Source organism: Bombina bombina, chromosome 5 (genome assembly GCF_027579735.1).
Source record: "Bombina bombina isolate aBomBom1 chromosome 5, aBomBom1.pri, whole genome shotgun sequence".
Lineage (NCBI taxonomy): Eukaryota > Metazoa > Chordata > Amphibia > Anura > Bombinatoridae > Bombina > Bombina bombina.
The window spans coordinates 133401468-133422730 of record NC_069503.1 but is presented as its reverse complement, the minus strand read 5'-3'; the positions used below and the strand labels follow the sequence as shown (position 1 = coordinate 133422730).

Genomic DNA, 21263 nt, shown 5'->3' with positions numbered 1-21263 from the left:
GACACAGAACCCAATTTTTTTATTTTGTGATTCAGATAGAGCATGCAAATGTAAGCAACTTTCTAATTTACTCCTATTATCAATTTTTATCCATTCTCTTGCTTTCTTTATTTGAAAAAGAAGGCATCTAAGCTTTTTTTTTTTGGGTTTAGGACCATGGAAAGCACTTTTTTTATTGGTAGGTGAATTTATTCACCAATCAGCAAGAACAACAAAGTGTGTTCACTAAAAATGGGCCGGCATCTAAATTTACATTCTTGCATTTCAAATAAAGATACCAAGAGAATAAAGAGAATTTGATAATAGGAGTAAATTAGAAAGTTGCTTAAAATTGCATGTTCTATCTGAATCGCAAAAGAAATAAATTGGGTTCAGTGTCCCTTTAACCCCTTAACGACCGAGGACGTGCAGGGTACGTCCTCAAAAAAAAGGCAGTTAACGCCTGAGGACGTACCCTGCACGTCCTTGGTGTGGAAAGCAGCTGGAAGCGATCCTGCTCGCTTCCAGCTGCTTTCCGGTTATTGCAGTGATGCCTCGATATGGAGGCATCCTGCAATAACCTTTGTAAGCCATCTCTGTGGCCCTCTCTGCACCGGAGATCGGTGGCTCACTGCGTTGGTGGGTGGGAGCCGGACCTGGAGGCGGGTGGCGGCCATCGATGGCCCTGGTGATGTGGAGGGGGGCGGGATCGTGGGCGGGGATGGTCGGGGGCGCGCATGCACGGGAGGGCGGGGGCGGGCGCGTGCACGGGGAGGGAGCGGGTGGGAACCGCTACACTACAGAAAATGCTACAATAAAAAATGTTAATAAATGCCTAAAATTTAAAACAAAAAAACGATCAGCAAGGTGGTGGGGAAGCTACACTACAGAAAAAAAAAACAAACAAACCAAAAATAGCACTTTTTTTTTGCAAACTGGGTACTGGCAGACAGCTGCCAGTACCCAAGATGGCCCCCAATAAGGCAGAGGGGAGGGTTAGAGAGCGGTTTTGGGGGGGATCAGGGAGGTTGGGGGCTAAGGGGGGATCCTACACAGTAGCATATGTAAATATGCTAAAAAAAAATATTATTATTTTTTTAAAACCCTTTTATTTTAGTACTGGCAGACTTTCTGCCAGTACTTAAGATGGCGGGGACAATTGTGGGGTGGGGGAGGGAAGGGAGCTGTTTGGGAGGGATCAGGGGGTGGGATGTGTCAGGTGGGAGGCTGATCTCTACACTAAAGCTAAAATTAACCCTGCAAGCTCCCTACAAACTCCCTAATTAACCCCTTCACTGCTAGCCATAATACACGTGTGAGGCGCAGCAGGATTTAGCGGCCTTCTAATTACCAGAAAGCAATGCCAAAGCCATATATGGCTGCTATTTCTGAACAAAGGGGATCCCAGAGGAGGATTTACAACCATTTGTGCCATAATTGCACAAGCTGTTTGTAAATGATTTCAGTGAGAAACCTAAAATTGTGAAAAATTTAACGTTTTTTTTAATTTGATCGCATTTGGCGGTGAAATGGTGGCATAAAATATACTAAAATGTGCCTAGATCAATACTTGGGGTTGTCTACTATACTACACTAAAGCTAAATTAACCCTACAAGCTCCCTAAAAGCTCCCTAATTAACCCCTTAACTGCTGGGCATAATACACTTGTGGTGCACAGTGGCATTTAGCGGCCTTCTAATTACCAAAAAGCAACGCCAAAGCCATATATGTCTGCTATTTCTGAACAAAGGGGATCCCAGAGAAGAATTTACAACTATTTATGCCATAATTGCACAAGTTGTTTGTAAATAATTTCAGTGAGAAACCGAAAGTTTGTGAAAAAATTTATGAAAAAGTGAACAATTTTTTGTATTTGATCACATTTGGCGGTGAAATGGTGGTATGAAATATACCAAAATTGGCCTAGATCAATACTTTGGGATGTCTACTAAAAAAAAAATATATACATGTCAAGGGATATTCAGGGATTCCTGAAAGATATCAGTGTTCTAATGTAACTAGCGCTAATTTTGGAAAAAAGTGGTTTGGAAATAGCAAAGTGCTACTTGTATTTATGGCCCTATAACTTGCAAAAAAGCAAAGAACATGTAAACATTGGGTATTTCTAAACTCAGGACAAAATATAGAAACTATTTAGCATGGTTGTTTTTTTGTGGTTGTAGATATGTAACTGATTTTGGGGGTCAAAGTTAGAAAAAGTGTGTTTTTTTCAATTTTCCTCATATTTTATAATTTTTTTTATAGTAAATTATAAGATATGATAAAAATAATGGTATCTTTAGAAAGTCCATTTAGTGGCGAGAAAAACGGTATATAATATGTGTGGGTACAGTAAATGAGTAAGAAGAAAATTACAACTAAACACAAACACCGCAAAAATGTAAAAATAGCCTTGGTCCCAAACGGACAGAAAATGGAAAAGTGCTGTGGTCATTAAGGGGTTAATGACCAAGGACGTACCCTGTACATCCTCAGGGTTTTAAAGCGCTGGAAGCAATCATGATCGCTTCCAGACGCTTTAACAGTATTGCAGTGATGCCTCTATATTGTGGCATGCTGCAATACCGTTTTTTACGCATCCGATGCAGAGAGAGCCACTCTGTGGCCCTCTCTGCATCGGCCAGCATGGTGCCGATCATTGGTGGGTGGGAGCAGCTGCCGGGAGGCGGGTGGGTGGCCCATTGTTGGTGCTTCTTCCGGATCCAAGATCCAGTAGGTCCGTGAGCACGGGAGGAGGCGGGGCTCGGGAGCGGACATAACCTCTGTGAGGATAGGGAAAGCGATCCTGGAGGGGGGGAAAACGTTTTTTAAAAAGTGATCCTGGAAGGGGAGTAGGATATTGAGGGGGGAAGCTACACTACAGAAAATGTACAGTTTATATTTATTTTAATAAAAAAAGGCAAATTTGTAAGAAAACTGGGTACTGGCAGAGAGCTGCCAGTACCTAAGATGGCGGCCAATAGGTTGAGGGGTGAGGCTTAGAGAGCTGTTTGGGGGGGATCAGGGCGGTTGGGGGTAATGGGGGGGATACTAAACTTTGTATAAAATATATTTAAATTTTTTTTTTTTTTTTTTATACTGGCAGACTTTCTGTCGGTACTTAGGATGGCGGTGACAATTGTGAGGTGGGGGAGGGAAGAGAGCTGTTTGAGGCGGGTCAGGGGGTGGGATGTGTCAGGTGGGAGGCTGATCTCTACACTAAATCTAAAATTTACCCTACCAGCTACCTAATTAACCCCTTAACTGCTGGGCATAAATACAAGTGTGGTGCGCAGCAGCATTTAGCGGCCTTCTAATTACCAAAAAGGAACGCCAAAGCCATACAAGTCTGCTATTTCTGAACAAAGGGGATCCCAGAGAAGCATTTACAACCATTTGTGCCATAATTACACAAGCTGTTTGTAAATAATTTCAGTGAGAAATCTAAAATTGTAAAAAAAAAAATGTTTTTTTATTTTATTTATTTGATCACATTTGGTGGTAAAATGGTGGCATGAAATATACCAAAATGGGCCTAGATCAGTACTGTGGGTTGTCTACTACACTAAAGCTAAAATTAACCCTACAAGCTCCCTAATTAACCCCCTTCACTGCTGGGCATAATACACGTGTGGTGCGCAGCGGCATTTAGCGGCCTTCTAATTACCAAAAAGCAACACCAAAGCCATATAAGTCTGCTATTTCTGAACAAAGGGGATCCCAGAGAAGCATTTACAACCATTTGTGCCATAATTGCACAAGCTGTTTGTAAATAATTTCAGTAAGAAACCTAAAGTTGGTGAAAAAAAGAACATTTTTTTTTTTTATTTGATCGCATGGTGGCATGAAATATACCAAAATGGGCCTAGATCAATACAGTACTTTGGGTTGTCTTCTAAAAAAAATATATACATGTCAAGGGGTAGTCAGGGATTCCTGACAGATATCAGTGTTCCAATGTAACTATCGCTAATTTAAAATAAAAAAAATGGTTTGGAAATAGCAAAGTGCTACTTGTATTTATTGCCCTATAAACTTGCAAAGAACATGTAAACATTGGGTATTTCTAAACTCAGGACAAAATTGAGAAACTATTTAGCATGGGTGTTTTTTGGTGGGTGAAGATGTGTAACAGATTTTGGGGGTCAAAGTTAGAAAAAGTGTGTTTTTTTTCCCTTTTTTTCATCATATTTTATTAAAAAAAATTATAGTAAATTATAAGATATGATGAAAATAATGGTAATGCTGTGGTCATTAAGGGATTAAATTAGGTAAGGTGTGATTTTACTTTTAAAGGGACATAATACTCATATGATAAATCACTTGAAACTGATGCAGTATAAGTGTAAAAAGCTGACAGGAAAATATCACCTGAGCATCTCTATGTAAAAAAGGAAAATATTTGTCCTCACAATTTCCTCAGCTTACCAGAGTGTAAAAAGTTGTCTTTCAGTTAAGGCAGGAAACACTGAGCGTGCACAGCCGCTGCGCTTGCAGTGTGTCACAGCCTTTACTGTCCAGCTGCAAGGAAAAAAAAAAGGAAGAAACGAACAGCAGCCAATCAGCAGTGCTGAGGTCATGAACTGTGATCTCATGATATTTCATAGTAAACTAAAATGGGAAATAACACAAGTGTGCATGAGGCTCGCTCCCTTGCCGGTCCTGGGACAGGCATACTGATTTGCTGCTAAAGTTCTTTACAATGGGATGTGAATACTTAGGACATTTTGAGGTAAAACATCTTCCTTTTTACATAGAGATGTTAAGGTGATATTTTCTAGTCAGCTTTTTACAGCTATGCTGCATCAGTTTCATTTGCTTCAACATTTGGGCATCATGTCGTTTTAAAGAGACAGTCTACATTAGAATTGTAATTTAAAAAAAAAAAAAAGATAATCTCTCTATTACCCATTACCCAGTTTTGCATAATCAACACTGTTATATTAATACACTTTTTTTTTTATCTCTAATTACCTTGTTTCTAAGCATCTTCTGACTGTCCCCTGATCACATGACTTTTTATGTATTATCTATTGACTTGCAATTTAGCCAATTAGTGTTGTGCTGACTCTTAAATAACTCCACGGAGTAAGCACAATGCTATCTATATGGCCCACATGAACTAGCAGTCTCCTGTCGTGAAAAGCAAATAAAAAAGCATGTGATAAGAGGCTGTCTGTAGTGGTTTAGAATCAGGCAGACATTTAGAGGTTTAAATGTTATAAAGTATATTAATATTACAATGTTGGTTGTGCAAAGCTGGGGACTGGGTAGTAAAGGCATCATCTATCTTTAAACAATAAGAATGTTAGGGTTGACTGTCCCTTTAAGTGTGAACTGTAGACGCACCTCATAACAATATTATTATTTATTTAGTAACGGACAGTGCCTCAGGTGAGGTAAACATTAGTGATGGCTTCACCTGCAAGACCCCCTCCGGCCGCTGTGTGGCGCTGCACTACCCTCTGACAGCAGAGTTACACCTCCCTGAACTGCCATGCGCGGCGGCCTGTGACAGGAGGAGAGAGAAGCCGGGTGAGAGTTGAAGGGTTGGTCAGATTCTCTGTCACACACGCAGCGAGCCAGGACTCGGCTTTATCTGGACTTTTCCTTCCATCGCTAGCAGGTAAACTGGCGCAAAAGCTGGTGCGCGCTAAAAGTCGTGAGGCAGCGCTGTCACCTGTGTACGGCTCGTGCCACAAACGGTTGCCTAGCTAGGGAGAGCATGGAGCGCGCTCGGACTCCTAGCGGTTCTTTAACGGAGCCAGTATTCAAAGGGTTAATGGTAGCCCCACTCCTGACAGAAACATGTCATGTAACACAAACGTGGGAATGATGCAATGAAGTAAGGGGCGTGGTTGGTTTCTCGTGTTTGTGTTTTTGTATGGTACGTGTGTGTTACATTGTATATCTTACAGTACATCTGTGTGTTATATGGTAAGTCCTATATAGTACCTATGTTTGTTTATATATGGTTTGTCCTATATAGTACCTATGTTTGTTTATATATGGTTTGTCCTATATAGTACCTATGTTTGTTTATATATGGTTTGTCCTATATAGTACCTATGTTTGTTTATATATGGTTTGTCCTATATAGTACCTATGTTTGTTTATATATGGTTTGTCCTATACAGTACCTATGTTTGTTTATATATGGTTTGTCCTATATAGTACCTCTGTGTGTTATGTGGTTTGTCCTATATAGTACCTCTGTGTGTTATATATGGTTTGTCCTATATAGTACCTCTGTGTGTTATATATGGTAAGTCCTATATAGTACCTATGTTTGTTTATATATGGTAAGTCCTATATAGTACCTATGTTTGTTTATATATGGTAAGTCCTATATAGTACCTATGTTTGTTTATATATGGTAAGTCCTATATAGTACCTCTGTTTGTTTATATATGGTTTGTCCTATATAGTACCTCTGTTTGTTTTATATATGGTAAGTCCTATATAGTACCTCTGTTTGTTTTATATATGGTAAGTCCTATATAGTACCTCTGTTTGTTTTATATATGGTAAGTCCTATATAGTACCTCTGTTTGTTTATATATGGTTTGTTCTATATAGTACCTCTGTTTGTTTATATATGGTTTGTCCTATATAGTACCTCTGTGTGTTCTATGGCAGGGGTCACCAACCTTTCGGACCTCAGGGACGACTAAACTCACAATTTTTAATCCCGTGGACCACTAACATCATTTAAAAAAAAAAAAAAGTACAAACCTCTATAATGCGGGGATTAGTGTGTGTGTATGTATGTGTGTGTGTATATGTGTATATATGTATATTTACACACATACTGTACATAACTTGTATAACTATAGGAATATTTGTTCGGAATTAACTAACTGAATGACAGAACTGAGAGAATACTTCCACATGACAGATGAAGGGTGAGTGCCAACTTTTGAGCTGGAAACAGATTGGCAGAAAGTGGGGGAAAAAAAGAATTATGTTTAAAATGACCACAAGACTTACAAATTACATCCCCAGTTAGGAATTATTCAAAACTACTAATGATCATGGACAGACATTGGAGTCATAAATTAAGTTTATATCAGAAAGCTCTCAATATGGATGTGAGCTAACCACGACTGATGTTACTGGCAATTACTATAATACTAGTGGGATATGGCTGTTCTGTTGGATGGCAATTACTGGAATTCAGGTGGAATGGCTTTGTGCACGGGAAAATTATTAGAATGAAAAATAAATAATATTTGATAAACAAAAAAAAAACAAAAAAAAGATGGAGGGGAGGAAGACAGTGATGTAAGTCCCAAACAACGAGAAAGAGGGGTGTACTAAGGCACTACTATTATTGTGAAACAGGAATTTTATTTACTCTGAATAAACCAGCTTAGTATTGTCGCTGGGTTATATAGTAAAGAGAGAGGTGGGGTGCTATGTACTTTAATTTTGAACTAGGACAAATCAGTATTGTACTGACAAAAACTGTACATCTAATTAGCACTCACATTCCTGTGATAGAATTTTGATGGATATTGACTTTGATGAGACTCCTTGGCGGAGTTCTGAGCTAGGATATTAAAATTTAACTTTTATTCAAAATCATTAAAATATATTACAAACACACAAAGACAAAAACTTTTAAAATTACCGTCTGCTGTTGAGATTAGTTTCTTTATTAAGTAAATTCTCAATAGGTATATTATATTAATAATATATATTATATAATATAATAATATACCTATTGAGAATTTACTTAATAAAGAAACTAATCTCAACAGCAGACGGTAATTTTAAAAGTTTTTGTCTTTGTGTGTTTATAATATATTTTAATGATTTTGAATAAAAGTTAAATTTTAATATCCTAGCTCAGAACTCCGCCAAGGAGTCTCATCAAAGTCAATATCCATCAAAATTCTATCACAGGAATGTGAGTGATAATTAGATGTACAGTTTTTGTCAGTACAATACTGATTTGTCCTAGTGATGTAAGTCCATCTGAAGAAATTGGGAAAATTAATACAAAGAGACAGGTAAAGGGAAGAAAATAAATGAAATAATAATAATAATAATAATAATAATATTAGAGAATTTTTTTTTTTTATATACTTTAATTCCACTATTTCAAGCCAAGACTATACCAACCTCTGCTGGCTTTAGAATAGAAGCATCTTTCTTTGAGCAGCGGACATGAGGAGTTAAAAATGCAATTTAGCTACGCAAGTTGTACTACGCAACGTGCGTAGGGAGATTGTAATTTAACTCCTCCTCCGTCGATTTTCACTGATGTCCAGCCAGGCACTGTAGGGAGTTGCGGCGCAACGGGGGTGACACCATCAGAGGAGATTAATTCCTGCTTGATGGTGTCAAGGACCATCAACATCTTCTCGTGGACCACTGGTTGGCGATCACTGTTCTATGGTATGTTCTGTATAGTATCTCTGTGTGGTGTTCTATGGTATGTCCTATATAGTACCTCTGTGTTCTATGGTATGTCATATATAGTACCTCTGTGTTATATATGGTATGTCCTATATAGTACTTCTTTGTGTCATATGGTTTGTCCTATATAGTAACTTGGTTTGTTTATATGGTATGTCCTATATAGTACCTCTGTTATATATGGTATGTCCTATATAGTACTTAAGTGTGTTATATGGTTTGTCCAGTAGCAGGTATGTGTGTTGTATGGTATGCCCTATAGCTGGCAGGTGTATGTTGCCTGACATGCCCTGTAGCTGGTAGGTGTATGTGTTGCCTGACATGCCCTGTAGCTGGTAGGTGTATGTGTTGCATGACATGCCCTGTTGCTTGTAGGTGCGTGTGTGTGTGTCGCCTGACATGCCCTGTTGTTGGCAGGTGCGTGCGTGTGTATCGCCTGACGTGCCCTGTTGCTGGCAGGTGCGTGCGTGAGTGTCGCCTGACGTGCCCTGTTGCTGGCAGGTGCGTGCGTGAGTGTCGCCTGACGTGCCCTGTTGCTGGCAGGTGCGTGTGTTGCCTGACGTGCCCTGTTGCCGGCAGGTGCGTGTGTCGCCTGACGTGCCCTGTTGCCGGCAGGTGCGTGTGTCGCCTGACGTGCCCTGTTGCCGGCAGGTGCGTGTGTCGCCTGACGTGCCCTGTTGCCGGCAGGTGCGTGTGTCGCCTGACGTGCCCTGTTGCCGGCAGGTGCGTGTGTCGCCTGACGTGCCCTGTTGCCGGCAGGTGCGTGCGTGTGTGTCGCCTGACGTGCCCTGTTGCCGGCAGGTGCGTGCGTGTGTGTCGCCTGACGTGCCCTGTTGCCGGCAGGTGCGTGCGTGTGTGTCGCCTGACGTGCCCTGTTGCCGGCAGGTGCGTGCCTGTTGGTGAGGCTGTGTTATAGGTCCTTTAGCACCTGTGTCTCTGACATATAGCAACTCTGCGGCAAGGCTCTGTAATATATCTTATAGCACCAGTGTGGCCATGCAGTGTCCTATAACGGCTGTGCATTTGCAGTGGGGCAGTATATTATGTCCTACAGCACAGTGTATGAATAGTCATGCTAAATATTGTTTTATACTGATAAATCCAGAGTGTTACTTTATTTATATTTAATACCTGTACATTTGGAGTGAGGCTGCTTATGTAGTAAAGCAGCAAGCAGGGATTTATGTTCCATAGCACCTATATGTGTGCAGTGAGCAGAATACGTTTGTCATGTAGAAGTGTGCTTGACGGTTTTGTGAGGCAGGTATCCATTGTTTATAAAGTTTTAGTTACAAGTTCCGTCTGTTTATAAAATGTGTATTTAGCTGTTAAAGGGATATGAAACCCACGTTTTCTTTCATGATTTAGATAAAGCATGCAATTTTATGCAACTTTCTAATCTACTCCTATTATCATTTTTCTTTGTTCTCTTTTTAATTTTATTTGAAAAATCAAGAATGTAAGCTTAGGAGCCGGCCCATTTTTGGTTCAGAACCCTAGGTAGAGCTTGCTGATTGGTGGGTACATTTATATAATTTTACAACACGTGTCTCCCATGGAATGTTTTTGCACAGTGAGGCAATACATAATGTTCTATGACACCTCCTATGTAGGCTTTGAGGTAGCCTATGTCTGAATAAATGCCATATAGGAGGGCTTCACTCAATCCTGAGTGCCAAGTTGCTACAACTTAAAGGGGCATTATACACTCATTTTCATATAACTGCATGTAATAGACACTACTATAAAGAATAAGATGCACAGATACTGATACAAAAAATCCAAACTTACTTAGAAGCTCTCAGTTAAGCTCTGTTAAAAAGGTAGCTGGAAAGCCCACTGCAAGTGGGAAATAAGACCCCCCCCCTTCTTTTGCATATGAAAAGACCCTTTACACAAACAGGTGCAAGCTGGAGTAGGCAGCTGACGGTATTCTCATAAAACTTTGGGGCTTGGTTAGGAGTCTGAAATTCAGTGCAATGTTATTTAAAAATAAGCAAAACTATACATTTAAAAAACTCCAAAAAACTTTATTGGCTATTTAAATAGATCTACAAAACATTTATGCAAAGAAAAAATGAGTGTATAATGTCCTTTTTTAAATGCTGTTCTGGCTATAACATTTCTGTATACTTGTATCTGTGTATAAAATGCTCTCCTGGCTACTAAATAGTTCTTTCTGACCTGTTATTGGGCAGTGAGTTAGTGTATGCGTTGTATGTAACGTGTGTGTGTGTGTGTTATAAGGCAATTTATAGAATAACCTGTGGCCCCTGTGTTATGCAGGGTGGTTGGCATTTTGTCAAACTATTCTCATTTTGTACAGTGGTGTATTTCCATTACTTGTAATGTAGTGACATAGCCAAGCCTGCCTATTGGGAAATTGGAAACCTGTTGTGTAATGCAAGCTCCGGTAAACTTGTACAGGAGCATTATTTGTTGTATGTGTAGGCTTCAGGCAGCTTCCCTTGGTCCAAAAAATACCCCTTCTCTTAAAGGGAGCATATGCCATTTTTGTATCACTGACCCTGTCCTATGTAACCATATGTTTATTTACCACAGTGGGGTTAAACACTTTGATAATGTTTCCACTTGGGAGATCCAAAGACATGTTATTTACAAGGTTATGCAACTGCTATCCTGATTATCACATAGACAGACTATCCTGTTGCAGCTCCAGAGTGGGGCTTTATGTATGGTTTTTCTCTTTGATATAATAAATTAGAGCATGCAATTTTGGCGTTAGAATGTTTCTTTAGATACCCGCATTTCAAAAGTTTTGTAGAGCATTTGGCACATTTTTTTGCTAATATTTTAGCTTGGTGGTCAGAAAAATCAGCCGGGTGGAGCACTGATTTAAATTGTCATCGGGAGAACACTGCTTAAAGGGTCAAGTCAAAATAAAACTCTCATGATTCAGACTGGGCATGCAATTTTAAACAACTTTCATTTTTTACTTTTATCATCAAGTTTGCTTTGTTCTCTTGCTATGTTTTGTGGAAAGCTAAACCTAGGTAGGCCCATATGCTATTTTCTAAGCCCTTGAATGCCACCTCCTCATTACCAGTGCATTTTGACAATTGTTCACTGTTAGACAGCATTAGTTCATGTGTGCCATATATATAACATTGTGCTCACTCCCTTGGAGTTATTTATGAGTCAGCACTGATTGGCTACATTACAAGTCTGTCAAAAGAACTTAGATAAGGGGTCAGTTTGCAGAGGTTTAGATACAAGCTAATCACAGAGGTAAAAACTATATTAAAGGGATACTAAACCCAAAAGTTTTATTTCATGATTCAGACAGAGCAGCAATTTTAAGTGTGTATATATATATATATATACACACACACACACACACACACACACACACCTATCTCTCCCACTACTGTTTGGAGTGTAATCTCTTTTTTACATTTCTTGTTTACTGTACCCAATACTACAATATTTAAATCTATTCACTATAGGTAGCAGTTTCAAGCAGGCAAAAACAGCTATTTTAATTACAAAATAATGGTAAATGGTCTCTGTAAACAATTCTATACTCTCCAGCAAGTAAATTATTGGATATACTTTAAAGAGACAATGTCCCTTTTAATCACTGATAATTTAACATGGCTATAGCACATCACTCCTTCACATGGAGTGATGTATCACTGTCTGTACGTTGAGGTATATATAGCTCCAGGGTATATAATTGTAGGTTGTACGTGAGGGCACTGCCCATGTAGCCTTAAAGCACTGGTTTTCAAATCTGTCCTCAAGCCTCCTTAACAGGCCAGATTTTGAGAATATCTGGACTAGAGCACAGGTGAAATAATCAGCTGATTAGTCACATGTCACAGACAGTCGAAAACCGGAACTTCAAAGGGGTGAAGGAAGGACCGGTAGATACTGAGATATAAAATATACAGTAATTTAAAATTTTTTTGGGGATAAATTGAAAAACAAAAAAATAAGCAACTTTAGTTTATATAATAATGGTAACCTAATGAGCTATTCCAGAAAGCTCAAATTTACCATCACTTTAATAACAAGTTAAATTGTTTTATTTAACTAGAACATTACATTAGATTTAATTTGTAATGCTTACTCCTCCCACTTAGGTCCTTGCGCAGATCTATTCCACTCCAAGCAATCTTCTGTTCGATGAGCTTTTTGCAACTTAATATGGGTTGATTCTGTGTACATAAATGTGCATGGTAGGCAATGGCATTAAAGGGACAGTAAAGTCAAAATTAAATGTTCATGATTCTGAAAACATTCATTTTTTTTCCAATTTACTTTGTATGCTTTTCATCAATGGATACCAAGAGAATATAGGTATACTGTACTCATAAACAATGCACTACTGTGAGCTAGCTGCTTGTTACTGTCTTACCCAATGTGTTCAGCTAGGCCCCAGTAGAGCATTGCTCTCCTTCAACCAAGGATACCAAGTGAATGAAGCACATTTTGATAATAGAAGTAATTCTAAAAAATGTAGGCTCTATCTGAAACCCAAAAGTTTTTAGCTCTTTCTCAACTCTGTATGTTTATTTTATAACATTGTTTTCTGTGAAGAAGGGTTGTTATTTCTGCAGACACAAATTCACAGTTTTGAGAACTACAAAACCAAAAATATGTGATATCTTCAAGATTTTCAAAATCGCCCAAATTATTCTGACTGAAACCTCTGAGAGAACATGACATTGGGAATGGATTAATGTAATTAATTTAACAAAAAATACAGCCATGAATATACAGCATCTTGCTACGTAATTAAAAACTAATCTATATTTAGATTATAGTATATATTAAATATATATTATCTTTAGATAGATTCTTCCTCAAAAAATATATATATATTTTTTTAATCATTTATTTTTATCCACCCTGATTAAAATATTAAATGTATGACATTGAGTCAGCGGTTCCCACTTTTCAGCTTATCCACAGCTAAATCATTATATTTAATTAAGCAGTACTGCTGCCGATTTATTAGCTACTAAAGAACAGTTTATTTCCCTATGGGAACCCTGGATTATGTATACGGAAGCTAGGGTTAGACAATAATCTAACAATTACTCTCTTAGGACCGCTTCGACTAGGAGTGGGTATCCTATATATATCATCACGAATAAGACGGAATTCCCTGGCTTTTAGTTTAGATTTCCTTTCTGGTAAAAGTTATTAGATACTGGGTCAATGTTATATTGCTTATTTCTAGGCCCACAATTACCTTATTGTGCCACATGCTGGCACCGGGTAGATTATTATACTGAAATTTTATTTATGTATATAAAAGACTGTGACCTGGTTCTGTAACATTATATTATAATTGTACTTGTTTTTTTTTCCCCTGGAAAATGCAATAAAATTATTTTCAACTTTAAATGTATGGAGTCGATAAAGGAAGTATTTTGTCTGTTACTTTTATCAATATATAATGAAATGATCCAGATGTTAAATATATACATTAGATATGAATTATTTACCTTATGCCTTAAAACTGGCATATCTGCTTGTATTTAGTAATCTCAGCTGCCCTGAGGTGTGTCTGACTATTAACCTTGGGTTTGTGGAATTGTACTTGCTAAATATGGTACATTTATGTTTGTGGTTTTTATAGTATAGTATTTTAGAAAAATAATTAAATCTGCTTTGAATGGTTAAATCCTTTCAACTTCTAGTTGATTCTTTAAGCAAAAATAATACATTTAAATGTGCCCAGGCAAGAAAGATTTACATAAAATATGTAAATCTGATCACACCGTGGACAATTCTCACTCTTTTTTTTCTCTCTACTTTATGGTGCAATAGAAGCGTTCATGATAGAATGTTTAGTTATTTTAAAAAGTAAGATTAACCCAACTTTTTTTTTTTTTTATTGAAAAATGTCCTAGATTCTGCCTTTATTATTAAATATCATCTAAAATTTTCCTTTAGTAATTATTGTACAGGATTTGAATATAACGGTACAGGATTTGAATATAACGGATTACAGAAGTAACTCTAAAAAGGTTGTCCCTAGTTTTATTGCAACAGTATTTGTCAAGTAAAGGGTTAAAGCAGGATGCATAGTGTACAATGTATAATTGGCCTAGCGAGGTATTAGGGGAAAACTGCATGAATCTTGCTTTGATAAAATGTTACAATTAGAAACTGTTCTGTGTGAGTTTCCGCTTGTCTTTCATTATCTAGGAACATTTTATAATTGAGTCCGCAGGAGGAACATTGCACTCCAGTTATTAAATAGACACACTGTGTGTGGTTTCCTAGAAAGAGATACAATTGTTAGAGCTACTGAAGGGCAAGAATAAGCTTCAAACTATATGAGCAGCCTCTGATTAACATTAAAGTGATAGTAAAACGCTAGGCTTTACCATTTGAACAAATAAAGTGGACTTTCATTCATGAAGTATAAAATACTACATGCTGAAATTTGTTCCAAGCGATCGCCTTCACTGAGCTGCTAAGGCAGCCCACCGGCGTAATGCTATCTTCGCTATCTGGCAGAGAGGTGACGTTTCCACATCTTTGCCAATAGCATTGCAGGAAATCTGGCTTGGCGCTGCATACTGTCCTTAATTTTTTTTTGTTTAAATCTAAAAATCTATGCTTTGTCTGAATGATGGTAAAAAACAATGTGTTTCATGTCCCTTTTTTCATATAACTGCATGTAATAGACACTACTGTAAAGAAGAATATGCATAGATAATGATATAAAATCCAGTATAAAACCTCTTAAAAATGTGCTTAGAAGCTCCCAGTTTAGCTCTGCTGGTGAGGTTAGGCTGGGACACCCAGTGAAAGGGACTGAGAAAGCAGGAAAAGCAGACTCCACCCCCTCCCTTGCATATGAAAAGACAGATAACATAAACAGTAGTCTGTAAACGTGTGTATACATCTGGTACTATGGGGCTTGGTTAGTAGTCTGACAATCAGCACAATGTTCTTGAAAAAAAATAAACACAACTATACATTTTCTAAAAATATTACCAGATGGGCTATATAAATGGATCATCTACAAAACATTTATGCAAAGAAAAATCTTGTGTACAATGTCCCTTTAAGTTCATGTTGAGAATAAAAAAAAAAAAAAACTCTTCCAGCATTACATTGTGCGCACTTCTGCACAAATAAACATGGCACCAAAAATAGCTGATTGCTGCAGAATGTGAAAAACTCATAGAAAGGAGTTAAAATACGCTCCAATGTGCTATTTGTTTGTAGCTGAACACGGCCAGAAAGCCAATGACGAGGCATATGTGTTATATTTCATCCTCATGCTCTCCAGTTGCAAATGCTGCATCAGTGGAATGGAAAAGATCAGTCTCAAATGATCTTGTTTGTTCATAATACAATAAAGTTGCTAGCATGGTGGCAGTCTCACCAATTCCTTATTCAATGGGTTTCTTTTGCTAATTTACTCCTATTATCAAATTTTCTTCGTTCTCTTGCTTTTTTTATTTGGAAAACAAGGCATCTAAGCTAAGGAGACAGCCAATTTTTGGTTCAGACCCTGGACAGCACTTGTTTATTGGTGCTGTCCAATCAGCAGACAACCCAGGTTGTGAACCAAAAATGGGCCGGATTCTAAACTTAGTCTTGCTTTTCAAATAAAGATAGCAAGAGAATGAATAAAAATTCATAATAAGAGTAAATTAGAAAGTTGCTTAAAATGACATGCTCTATATGAATCATGGAAGAAAAAAATTGGGTTCAGTGTCCCTTTAAGTATTTATGCCTTTTTCAAATACTCTAAATGAACTAGGAATGTATTGAGCCAGTTCTTGTTTATGCCTGTGCTGTAAGCCACTGCCAAGAAAAACTTAATCTGGTCATTGTTTTAGCGGGTACACCACCTGGCTGATTTTAGCCAATATTAAAGGGACAGTCTACACTAATGTTTTTGTTTAAAAAGATAGATAACACCTTTACTACCCATCCCACATCTTTGCACAACCAACATTGATATATTAATATGCTTTATAACATCTTAAACCTCAAAAATTTTGCCTGTTTCTAAACCACTACTGACAGCCTCTTAGCACATGCTTTTGTATTTGCTTTTCACAACAGGAAACTGCTAGTTCATGTGGGCTGCATAGATAACATTGTGCTCACGCCTGAAGAGTTATTTTAGAGTTGGCACAACACAGTATGAAATGCAAGTCAATAGATAATAAATAAAAAGTCATATGATCAGGGGGCTGTCAGAAGAGGCTTAGATACAAGGTTATCAGTATATTAATATAACTGTTGGTTCTGCAAAACTGGGGAATGGGTAATAAAGGGATTATCTACCTTTTAAAACAATAAAAATTCTATTGAAAAAAAAAAAAATTATATTGTCCCTTTAAAGGGACATTAAACCCACATTTTTTCTTTCATGATTTAGAAAGAGAATGCAATTTTAAACATATTTCTAATTTACTTCTATTTAATTTGTTTTATTCTCTTGATATTCTTTGCTGAAAAGCATATCTAGATATGCTCAGTAGCTGCTGATTGGTTGCTGCACATATAAGCCTTGTGTGATTGGCTCACCCATGTGCATTGCTTTTTCTTTCTCTGAGTATTGCACACCTTGTGCTTTTGGGCACTCCAGCGATGTTGCAGCTCTGAAATATGGCCAAACTGGTGGCAAGTGGCATCTTGGCAGCTGCACGCTTGACTTTTCTCAGTTCATGGGCAGTTATTTTGCGCCTTGGTTTTTCCACACGCTTCTTGCGACCCTGTTGACTATTTTGAATGAAACGCTTGATTGTTCGATGATCACGCTTCAGATGCTTTGCAATTTTAAGAGTGCTGCATCCCTCTGCAAGATATCTCACTATTTTTTACTTTTCTGAGCCTGTCAAGTCCTTCTTTTGACCCATTTTGCCAAAGGAAAGGAAGTTGCCTAATAATTATGCACACCTGATATAGGGTGTTGATGTCATTAGACCACACCCCTTCTCATTACAGAGATGCACATCACCTAATATGCTTAATTGGTAGTAGGCTTTCGAGCCTATACAGCTTGGAGTAAGACAACATGCATAAAGATGATGTGGTCAAAATACTCATTTGCCTAATAATTCTGCACTTCCTGTGTGTGTGTGTGTGTGTGTGTGTGTATATATATATATATATATATATATATATATATATATATATATATATATATATATATATATATATATATATATATATATATATATATATATATATATATATATATATATATATATACATATATACATATATACATATATATATATATACATGTGGCCCTCGTTTTACAACGGTTCAATTTACACCGTTCCAGAATAACAACCTTTTTTTTCCAGTCATGTGACTGCTATTGAAAAGCATTGAGAAGCAGTGCATTTATTAAAATAGTCAGTAGGTGGAGCTGTCCGCTTGTGTTGCAGCAAAGCCAAGCAAGCTGAAATTAATCAGTTTAACCAGACCTGAGCTATCGAGCAGATTTCAAAGGAACAAGATCTTCCTGTCTATAAATCAGTCCAGATTAGAATGCATAGAAAGAACTGTTTGCAGAAAAATGCAAGTGAAGTCTGTGTTGTATGATTATTTTATTAGGTTTATAATGCTGTTTAGCATTTAAAGTCTTCATTTCAAAGCTTTAAAAATAATGTATTAGGTGTTACTTTTGTCAATTTTGAGAGGGACCTGGAACCTATCTCCCTCACTTCCCATTGACTTACATTATAAACTGGGTTTCAATTTACAACGGTTTCGATTTACAACCATTCCTTCTGGAACCTAACCCCGGCGTAAACTGAGGGCTACCTGTGTGTGTGTGTATATATATATATATATATATATATATATATATATATATATATATATATATATATATATATATATATATATACACACACATGTGAAGGGTTATTCAGGGATTACTGACAGAGATCAGTGTTAAAATGTAATTTTATGCAAATTTTGAAAAAAATTGGTTTGGAAATAGCAAAGTGTTACTTGTATTTATTGCCCTATAACTTGCAAAAACACATGTAAACATTGGGTTTTCTAAAGTCAGAACAAAATTTAGAAACTATTTAGCATGGGTGGTTTTTGATGGTTGTAGATGTGTAACAGATTTTATTAGAAAGTGTGTTGTTTTTTTTTCTTCCATTTTTCCTCATATTTTAGATTATTTTTTTTTATATTAAATTATAAGATATGATGAAAATAATGGTATCCTTAGAAAGTCCATTTAATGGCGGGAAAAACTGTATATAATATGTGTGGGTACAGTAAATGAGTAAGAGGAAAATTAGGCCTCCTCAGACACATTTAGAATTCTGATACGGGTAGATCAATAAGTAGAATATGACTAATCTAAAAGCTATTGTTATTCACAAGGAATCTTCCTATTATACAGCGTTTAAAGCCTCACTTTCAATGGAAATTTTAGACTTGAAGGAATTTGTAAAACAGGGATCAGCCTGTTTATTAAGGCACAGGGCATGTGTTTTTAACAGATTAATGTTTTGTTTAGATACAGATACGTATTAAATACGCTTTAGTGCTTTACCTATCAACATTTTCCAGCCATGGCTAATACCACATACTTACTGCTGCTGTGTCAACACAATGGTATTACATAGTACCTTCTCTTCAATGACCTTTAATCTCACTAGTTTTCCCTCTGTTATTAGCTTTCTTTTTCTGTGGCAGCCAGAAATAGTGAGCATCTGCACTGCATACCTAACCACAAGTCTGCTATAATGCTCTGCCTATAGAATCATTGTAGCTTTGCTTATTTTAAGGATCTATAACCACACATTAAAGTTTAAATGATACTGAAGGATCATTCACTCATCAGCTTGCCACAAACTGAACATTTTTTTTATTTATATTTTCTGTACTACCCACTCTTCAGCAGTGATCACTGGTGAAAATAGGCAATCTGATCATCCCACTGGTTAATCTTTAGTGGGATGAAGACTGTAACAACCTCTTCAGTAACTATCCAGTCATACTGTGTACAGAACATCTGACTGTCCCAAACTGCAGCCTTACTTGCTAGCTTTTAGTGGGGCATCCTGTTTGCACCTGTAACTGTGGTACTAGTAGCTGGTGTTTATCTAGAAAATAAATGATATATCCAGCAGAGGTACCGTATATAAGGAAGGATACAGAAATCAAATGCATATTTGTGAAATCCAATTCTTCATAGCTGTATATTATTTTATGGTAATTCCCAACTTGCTCTGGGGTTAGCTGCCTGTACCACTGGGTGCGTTTCACAAAACCTCACTGCTTATTCAGTTTAGTTTTAAGAAAAATTATGGGCTGAATTTGGAGCAAGTGTTTGTACATATGTATATAATATCCAAAATTCTACAAAATAGTTTAAAACAAAACACATTGGGACCACTAAGAATTGCTGGCTCCTAGATTTTCAACAGACTTACTCATCCCTGTACTAAAAAACACTCCACTATTCAGTGCTAAAAGCATTTAAAGGACCATTATATTGAAAAAAATTACAATCTCTTATTCGTTATAATAGTCTCTGCTGCAGTTTTTGCCTTGAACCAGCAGTTCTGTGTGGCTCCTGAACTGTACGTTACCTTTTGCAGTGTAGTATAGTGATACAATTATATGTTGTAACAAATGAGAGCATTTCATTTTATTCACAGCAACTGTTCCTTGAAGAGGACCTACTAATTAATATTATTTTCTCACCTATCATATTGCTATTCTACTTAATTAAGTGTTATGAAATAGTTTGCTGGGCTTTAAAACCTATAACAATGACCTTGCTACCTGCCCATGTTTTAGGATTTAGATAAGGTTTTTGTATAAAGCTGTATCTGCAAAGTTCGAAGCCAGGGATACAATTGTAGGTTCCTTGGCTGTTGGTATTTATTATTTTTTGATTGCAGCTTCATGCATTGCTTTTATAGTATACAGAAGAGAAGGCACAATTTGTAACACTATCAAAGTGCAGATGTTTCAAAAAGTCACAAAGGTTTGTCATTGCTAAACAGGTTAATAGTAGAGTAGAAAATGTAAATATTAAAGATTTACTATCTAATTTGCTTTTTCTTGGTATCCTTTGTTGAAAAGAATACCTAGGTAGGCTCAGCAGCCGCAATGCTGACTGATGGCTGCACATATATGCCTCTTGTCATTGGCTTACCCACGGTGTTCAGTTAGCTCTCTATAGTGCTTTGCTGCTCCTTCAACAAAAGAATTAAGCAAATTTTATAATATAAGTGAATTGGAAAGTTGTTTAAAAGTGTTTGTTTTATTTTAATTGTGAAAGAAAAATGCAGGTTTCACATCCCTGTAATAAAAAAAAACAAGAGAGTGTTGTCTTGTGGTCCTGCAGTAGGAAGTTATTACGGTCTAGCTTGGGACTCATTAGTTAATCTTATCATATCCTTGGCACATAGGACTGCTGGCACAGAGGCTGACCTTGGCAAAAGTTGGCACTGTCTAGCCAGACACACACAGACAGAATACAAAATCAGGGAGATTCAGGAGCTTTGCAGTGTCACTTCACTTTTGCACTCTTGCTATAATCAGTCTACTCTGTAGTGGTCTGAAGTTTCTGTAACTGAACTTCACTTTACTACAGATATTATTGTGTCATCCTTAAAGGGACATTAAACCCAACATTTTAAACAACATTACTATTTACTTCTATTATTTAATTTGCTTAATTTTTTAGATATCCATTGTTGAAGAAATAGCAATGCACATGGATGAGCCAATCACACGAGGCATCTATGTGCAGCCACCAATCAGCAGCTACTGAGCCTATCTAGATATGCTTTTCAGTAAAGTATATCAAGAGAATGAAGCAAATTAGATAATAGAAGTAAATTGCAATGTTTAAAATTTATATTTT

At 37.1% G+C, this 21263-nt stretch overlaps 1 protein-coding gene across 2 annotated transcripts in view; it reads left to right on the top strand.

Annotated features, from left to right (window-relative positions):
• The first annotated feature begins 5510 nt into the window (after positions 1-5510).
• Positions 5511-21263, top strand: part of SCAP (SREBF chaperone) — a 490982-nt gene continuing 475229 nt past the window's right edge. For both annotated transcript variants that reach the window (XM_053713699.1, XM_053713698.1), the window contains exon 1: positions 5511-5606. The gene's annotated coding sequence lies outside the window, so the exon portion shown is untranslated. The remainder of the gene's footprint in view (positions 5607-21263) is intronic.